This window comes from Erinaceus europaeus, chromosome 12 (assembly GCF_950295315.1).
Source record: "Erinaceus europaeus chromosome 12, mEriEur2.1, whole genome shotgun sequence".
Lineage (NCBI taxonomy): Eukaryota > Metazoa > Chordata > Mammalia > Eulipotyphla > Erinaceidae > Erinaceus > Erinaceus europaeus.
Window position 1 is genome coordinate 75,657,136 of NC_080173.1, and position 8,787 is coordinate 75,665,922.

Below are 8,787 nucleotides of genomic sequence, written 5' to 3' on the forward strand. Positions count from 1 at the left end.
AGGGTTCCTGAAGTCATTCTAGTCCCATCTTGTTGTGGTCCCAGGTGTTCTCCTTTGGTATTCCTAGTTGACCTGGGAGAGAAGAGAGAAGCACAGCTGCTGCTGGTCCATGGCCCCACCTCCGGAAGTCTTGCAGTGATGGTGTTTTTAAGGGAAGGTAGTTGTCACCCACATGGCTGGTGGAAATACTGACTGCTTGGCTATTACCTTTTAGAAGAATCCAGAAATAATTTTTGAAATTACAAATACATATGCCTTTCCTCCAGGAAATCCCACTTCCAAGAATTTATCTTGCAAATACGTTTTCCATATGAACAAATCGATTCACTTACAAGTCTATTCAATGCACCATTGTTTGTAATAGTTAAAGATTGGGAATGATCTATATGTCTACCAACAGGAAACTGGTTAGATGAATTCAATTCCATCCACTCAGAGATTACTCTGCAACAGGTGGTGGGAGAGTAGTTTTTTATGCACTGATATGAACTCTAAGAGTATTGCTAGGTGATAAAAATCAAGGGCATCAAACCCAATGTGTTGTGGACCTTGCTTGAATTTTGATTCCCATAAAGAAGCATCTGTTGCAGGTGGGGGTGAAGAGGAAGACTATCAGGGAACTCTGAATACTGAGTGGATAACTTATGATATTTTACTTTACATATGTTAAATGTTGTGGTTATTTTTAAAGTAATTTTCTTTTGTGATATTTGATGAAGTATTTATAGTTGAAATGATATGATGTCTGAGATTTGCTCTAACATTATTAGAGGAAGGGGCAGGACTGGGGGTGTAGATAAAGCAAGACTGGCCTGGGAGCTACTCTCTTCCCTGATTCAGATTTCTAGTCCTATTTCCCACTCTGACACCATCTCCTCAGACAACACCTTTGGCCCACCTGCATTTTAGCTATTGGGCTCAGGCAAAAATTATTAAAGTCATGGGCCCCTTGGAATATACCTCAAATAGACATACTTAGCTTTTTCCAAAATAGAGATCCCAAATATCAGCTGCTATATTCTTACCTTTAGTTTCCTGATTATAAAACAACTTATTCTGATTTATATATTAATGCTTTTCAGCTGCCAAGTTGCAGATGCTACCATGACACCAACCTGACTTCCTGGGCAGACAACCTCACCAATGTTATCCTGGAACCTCATCTCTCTAGAGCCCTGTCCCACTAGGGAAAGGTAGAAACAGGCTGCAGGTATGGACCAACCTGCCAATGCCCATGTCCAACAAAGAAGCAATTACAGAAAACAGACCTTCTGTACCCCGTAATGATCCTGGGTCCGTACTCCCAAAGGGATAAAGAATAGGAAAGCTTCCAATGGAGAGGATGGGATGTGGAACACTGGTGGTGGGAATTGTGTAGAATTGTACCCCTCTTATCCAACAGACTTGTCCATCTTTATTAAATCAATTTAAAAAAAAAAAAAGAGAGAAAACTGGCCACATATAAATAACAGTTGAAAAGAACAGGAGATACTCCCTGCCCTAATCCAACTTTTTAGCCCTTTTTCCTACTCTGACACCATTCTCTCAGACAATATTCTTATCCAACTTCTGACCATTTTCTCAGACAATATTCGTATCCAACTTCAGGCTAGCTACCAAGCTCAGGCAAAACTACCATAGTTGTGTGCCCCCAGGAACATACCTAAAATGAATTTCCTAGCTTTCTTCTACCCTAAGGTCCCTAATCACATTCACTTTAATCCTACTTTTTGGTTCCTGTTTATTAACCATCTTGTCTCAACTTAGATCATGCCACCTTCCAGACACCAAGTTACAAATGCTACCATGACTCCATCCCAACTTCTCTGGACAGACGACCTCACTAATATGTCCTGGACCCTCATATCTCCAGAGCTCTGGTCCATTAGGTAAAGATAGAAACAGGCTGGGGATATGGATTGACCTGTCAACACCCATGTTCAGCGGAGAAGCAATTATAGAAGCCAGAACTCCTACCTTCTGCTCCCCAAAAACAACCTTGATCCATACTCCAAGTGGCGGAGAAGTGACATGATAAAGACAAGAGAGCTCTGAACTCCAGCTCCATCAGCACCCAGAGAGAGAAGGAAAAGGAGAGGGGCATATGGAGGTAGTTATGTTGTCATGAGTGGCTTAGAGGGAAAGAGAGGATTGAATCAGAAAAAAAAAAGTGGGGGCAACTATATATAAATGTGGACAGATAGTTGTAGAGATGATAGTTGGCCCATGTCTACAACCTTAGGGGAACTGTGGTGGATTGCAGTGGGGAGACCGAAGATTCAGAACTCTGGTGCTGGGAATGGTGTGGATTCAAACCCCTGACATGTTGTTGTTCCTTAATATAAAAAACAATAAATTTTTTAAAATAATAGTTGTTGTATACTGAAGGGTGTTCACACCAATTTCTCTAGTTATGTAAATGTATGACTTTTTTCTATAATAAAAATGTATGTGTATATATATAAACTTAAACACCCATATTGTGTGTGTGCTGAGTAAGTGAAAGCTCTCCTCAGACCTATTGGGCTACATGGGAACACAATTAATATAAATTTTAAAAACAGCTATAATAGAGTATGAAATGTATAAGAATATAAAAAGGCAATGAATAACCTTAAGCAGGGAGAGGGGAGTGTTGAAGATTTCTCAAGAGGAGATGACAGCTGTGCCCCTCCTGAAAGACATCTAGAACTCTCCAGGTGAGGACTGTGAGTCATGCATTTTGTATTGAGCAAAAAAGTAAGAGTGAAGGCAATAAAATGGAAATAATATGGCATGTTTAACTAGAAATACAGCTTTTGTCCTAACATTACCAGTCAATATGGTTCTGTTGTCTCATATAGAAAACTAGAAAAGTATTTTTGCATCCACCAAAAAAAAAGCAGAAATAATAGATTTGCCTTGTTGCTTGTATATGTGTAACAGAACTCAAGAAAAACACAGCAGCTGGTAGAATTGGGTGCCTCTAGGAAGGGAGGCCCACTGGCTGGGAGAGAGGCACAAGGAGACTTTTTAGTTTTCTCTTTGTATCTTCTGGATTTTGAGCCAAATAAATGCATCATATGATTTTGAAAGTTAAAATTTGAAATATATATGGAATCAAGAAGCAAGCTTAGCTTAAGTAAGTTATTTGTCCTCTACCTTTATGAATATGTTGTCATATATTGTATAGGTACAACAGCAGTATTATTATTAGTAGTAGTATTAATGATAGTTGTTAGTTGTATTGTCATGGCAGTGAAATTAAGTGAAATAATGTACTGAATGTAATAAGGTAAATTTCATGCAGAGGACACCCTTATGAACGCCAGTCATGACAGCATGAAAAGTTATTATCCAAAGTCAGCTCTGCCAGGAAACACATATAAAAAGTTCATCATCTCTCAGACATTGCCATTGGCCTAGTCTTCCCCAGGAAATATCCCTGACAATCAAATGAATTGAAGGTATAGTCTTATTTGCATAAACACATCTTTTAAAAGATGTGGGTCTTCCCAAAACTGTTCACAGGGATCTGGGCCCAACAGAGAAGAACCCTGACATGGAAGTCAGGAGATGTGAGACCAGGCCTGGGAGTTGAGGGGTCTTAAAGATTACTGACAAAGCTATAACCAGAATCAAATACTTTAACCTCACTGGATTTTGGTTTCCTTATCTGTAGAATGAGAATTAAAATGCTTTCACTAACTACCACTTAGTGAAAGCAGATGTTAAAGGGTCAGAGAGGTAACTCACTGGGTAAGGTGCATGCCTTGTCTTACTGTATGCAGGCTAGGTTTGAAACCCAGCTTTGAAGGAAACGCCAGTGCCATCATATCTCTCCCCCTTCTCTGTCTTTGTCTTTCTCTCTGTTTCTTTCTAGAAAATATGAGAAAGTGACTAGGAGTGTTGAAACAGTGCATGTACAAGGTTTTGACTTCACCAAAATTAAAATATATATTGCTATTTAGAGCAAGAGAGAGATGTGAAATTTTATCTTCAAACTCAGCTTCTACTGTTAGGATGTTCTCCAACCCACTTTACCTAGGCATATGGGTAAAGTATAAGTTTAAAATGTAGTCAAAAGGAAGTAGAAGGGGGCTGGATGGTAGCTCAGCAGGTTAAGCGCAAGGGGCGCCAAGTCCAAGGACTGGCATAAGGATTCCGGTTCCAGTCCCCAGCTCCCCACCTGCAGGGGGGTTGCTTCGCAAGCGGTGAAGCAGGTCTGGAGGTATCTATCTTTCTCTCCTCCTCTTTGTCTTCCCCTCCTCATTCGATTTCTCTCTGTCCTATCCAACAACAACAACAGCTATACCAATAATAACAACCACAACAAGGGCAACAACAAGGGCAACAAAATGGGGGAAAAAAAAAAGCCTCCAGGAGCAGTGGATTTTTAGTGCTGGCCTAGAGTCCCAGGGATAACCCTGGAGGCAAAAAAAAAAAAAAAACGAAGTAGAAAAGGCTGACCCTACATTTACAAGCCAGACTGTCACCTTGAATTCCCTAAACAGTCCTCCTCTCCTGTCAAAGGGATTACAACACACACACACACAAACACACACACACACACACACACACACACACACACACACACACACACACACACACACACACACACACGTGGGTGTAAGGGATTCTATGTCCCATAAATACATGTAAGAAATATCTATTCCAAATGTTTGTCCTTGGTGAGAGCTGCAGCTGTCTTACTGTGGCTAAATGGAGTAGGAGAAAATCAGAAAAATGCAAATGAATTCTTATTTTAGGCAAATCAATCTCAGCAATGTTCATATCTGATCAAGCTTATCTTTAGGATGATCATTAGGATAATGGATTAATGCAAACGTTTATTTTTACCCTCTCAGTTCTCATCCTTTAAGATCCTTTCAAATCACAGCATGACTTTGCTGAATACCCCCAGGCCCTTTGTAAGTCAGTTTGGGGGCTGTAACCTTAGTATTGGTGCTGGAAGGAACCCTGGAAATCACAGGAAGGTCACTGGCACCACATTAGTCCACCTCATCACATGACACAAGTCAATTGCAGTCATCTTTGGCCTGCAGCAATTTCCTTAGGAAACCACAAAACGGAATAAAGGAAAAGTTTAAGACTTTCTTTACAGGAAGATCTTTGAGGAACAGTGAAGTGAAAGGTTAAGAGCATGAGCTTGGAGTCAGGCAGTCCTGGTTCAATTCTGCTCTCACTCCCTCAATATTGGCACTAACTTGCATTAGCCTCAGTTCCTTTGACTATAACTGGGAATAATAATAGCATCAACTTTACAGCATGCTTTGCAGCCTAAACTGCATATTATGTAAATAAAGGGTCCAAAGTGAAAGCTACTGAATATTTACTGTCTACTTATCATTCTTCCAAGCCTTTTATGTTACCGTTTTACAACAGAAACAACCTCATGGCTTAGGTGTTGTTAGTCCCTTATCTTATTAAAATTTATTTATTTATTTGTTTGTTCATTTATTTTCATCAGAGGCAGAAAGAGACCAAAGCACTGCTTAGCTCTAGCATATGGTAGAGCTAAGGACTGAACCTGGGACCCCTGGGGCCTCAGGCATGAACATCTGGTGGGCATGAACATCTGGTGTGCTATCACTATGATTTCCCCAGAAATCCATCTTTGAATTCTTTTCCAACTTCAATATCACTCTGTTGAGGAAATATTGATTTACAGGGCTGTTGTCACAAAGGGACATTTCCACATTTCCCCAAAATGGGTGTCAGTACATTTCACCCTTCACCAAATTGTCATCCTTCTCCATCACAGGGCACTAGAGCCCCAGTCCCATCCTAATGTCACCCCACTTCCTCTGTCTGAGTCCCTGGATCTGTTGTGATAGATCACAGCCCCTTGAGGTTTCTCCCAGTATTATTCCTTGTGTAGTTTCTCAGGTCATTCATGATATCATTCAGTGCTCATCCTTCTCTCTCTGGTTTATTTTACTCAACTAGTTTTTTAAGTGTGTGTGTGGGGAGGGACTAAAGACAATGAAAAACCAAATATTAAAACTAAGACCTGAACATCAAGTCCCAGATATTACTCCTACCCTACTGCTATTGCTACCCCCCACCTTTTGAGCCAGCAAATATGTAGTAGGGGTCTTCTGGCATTGTAGTTGGGTTTGTAGTGATCTCTTCAAGGATTCTGTGTGATGAGGAAAAGAGGGCACTAGGTCAGGAAGGAAGAGACAGATAATGGTGAAAGCAGAGGGGAAGCAGCACTTTCACATCACAATTTTAAGGAGACAGGCAGTAGAGATTGCCCACAACTCCTCTCACTTAGGAACCATCTTCCAGTGAGGGAAGGTCATAACATAACTGTTGGTGCCTACATCCAAGTCAGAAGCCTTGGCTAAACTTTCCCTCCTGATGGGGTTGGTGAAAATTCCTAGGTAGGTCTCTGCAAAACAAGCCAAAGCAGACTCCTAAAGCCTTTGTCATTTCAAGCATTAGATCATTTGGAATCACAGCCACAATGGGACTGGAAGGTGGGAGTCAGCTTAGGGAAATGGTATTTGGAAATATCCTCCCTCTGAGTCTAAAAATGTCTGACTGTGGATGTAAAGAAAAGCCCAGATTCTTAGAAACAGCAGAATGATTAAAACTGAAGACTCAGAATTCAGGAGTTTCAAAATCCTCTTCTCATGCTTATTAAGTTCCGTGAACTTAGGTAATTGTCTTAAACTGGGGTCTCAGCTTTCTATCTGTAAAATGGTACTAGTGGTACCCACTTGATAGGGTTTTGAGGATTAAAAATAATGATAAATATACAAAGCTTGTATGAGATCAGCAGAGTAAGTGGTAAATAATTAGTAGCATGTGATCAGAGAGGTGGTGCAGTGGATGGGCACTGGACTCGAAAGCATGAAATCCTGAGTTCAGTCCCCAGCAGCACATGTACCAGAGTGATGTCTAGTTCTTTTTCTCTCCTCCTCCTATCTTTCTCATTAATAAATAAATAAAACCTTTAAAAAATAATGACTAGTAGCTACTTATTATTATACATGGTGATTTTACATTCCTCAAGAACAGAAACAAGTATGTTCAGTTGATTGTGTGCACATATGTGTGTAGAACTTGTGCTGTGCATACATGTGCATACATTTGTCGCATCTGATGGCACTTCCTATGAGTGATTTCATCAGAGCAGTACATGTGCATACATTTGTATGTGCTTCTTCCGCTAGATCACTGAAAAGTCCTGCATACTGATGTCAAACAGTATGTCAAACAGGCCATATTCCATTTATTCCCCAGTCTAGTGAATTGTGCAAGACAGCTATTTGTACTCCCACTTTAGAGACCAGGAATCCGAAGGGCTTAGCAGTATCTAAATAGGTTGCTCAAGAATTGTTATTTATGTCCATCTGCTCTATGGTGGACACAGGTAGAAAAGCATGAATTTAACTTAATCCTGGGCTTGAGTTTGTTTGTACACTCTGTGTGGTTATTCCTGTATCATTGTGCCCAGTTTACAGAAGAAGAAAATGAGGCTCGCAGAGTTTTGAGAACTTGTCCTGAGTCACAAAAGTAACACTAAAGTTGCAATCCCCAAGACATGTATACTGTTCTTCAAAGGTCATTCTCTTAATACTCAAAGCATGCCAACCACCCATCCTACTGCTGGCACATTTTGATTATGTCCTCAGAGAACCAAATGCTTCATTAAGGCCAATGTTTTGGTCTAGGCTGTGAATAAAAAAAAAAAAAGGCAATTCCTTAAAAAAAATAAAAATTAGGGGGTCGGGCGGTGGCGCAGTGGGTTAAGCGCATGTGGCGCAAAGCGCGGGGACAGCGTAAGGATCCCAGTTCGAGCCCCCGGCTCCCCACCTGCAGGGGAGTCGCTTCACAGGCGGTGAAGCAGGTGTCTATCTTTCTCTCCCCTTCTCTGTCTTCGCCTCCTCTCTCCATTTCTCTCTGTCCTATCCAACAACGAATTGCGTCAACAAGGGCAATAATAATAACCATAAGGAGGCTACAAGGGCAACAAAAGGGGGGGGGGGGGAAATGGCCTCCAGGAGCGGTGGATTCATGGTGCAGGCACCGAGCCCAGCAATAACCCTGGAGGAGGAAAAAAAATAATAAAATAAAAAATAAAAATTAATGAGTTGTTCAAGGATTCAAGGCAAAGTTAACATCCTTCCTACCCTTTCAGCCTTCCGGTCAATTTGTGCTGGCTTTTCCCACTCCTACACAACTTCTCTGTCAAGCAAAGTGTTTATGGATTTGCCTGAAAACACAGCCTGATTATGTGAAGCAGATGTCTGAGAAGAGGAGAGGGACAATGACAGTAGGGGAGAGCAATGGAGGAGGGCAAATTAGGAAGGAGCACTCCCTGTTGCTTATGCTGAGTGTCCTCCTCAAGCCACACACCTACCTCTGCTTCTCTGCCCCCAGCCTGCTCAGTCTTTATGATTGGGAGGCTGAGGATTCAGGGATGCCTCTACATGCTCCCCTCTAGGGACTGGGGGGCAGGGGTTCTTTGCAGATTTTGGGTTCCTAGGGCCTTGCATTCTCCACCCATAGGTGCTTGTCTCAGAGGTGAGAAAAGGAGGCATCATGGCCTCTAGGGAGTTAGCCTTGGTTGGCTTCCACAGTTCCTCCTTCTTCAGCACCCACTGAGCCTTTGATGGGTAATGTCATCTGTTCACTAAGGCGCCACTGATGGGTCTGATTTTCTACCTAGGAGATTGTTCAGATACAGCACCTTGAAAATGAAAATAAAGGTGAAGGTGCTAGAGCAGAAGATCAATGTGAGAACTGCACAAAACAGGGCAGGCAAAGTGCCCA

At 41.6% G+C, this 8,787-nt stretch overlaps 1 non-coding gene across 1 annotated transcript; it reads right to left on the reverse strand.

Annotated features, from left to right (window-relative positions):
- Positions 1-7,081: 7,081 nt before the first annotated feature.
- Positions 7,082-7,146, reverse strand: LOC132542304 (small nucleolar RNA SNORD49). The gene has a single exon (XR_009553394.1). It is a non-coding gene; the product is annotated as a small nucleolar RNA SNORD49 (small nucleolar RNA).
- Positions 7,147-8,787: the final 1,641 nt, after the last annotated feature.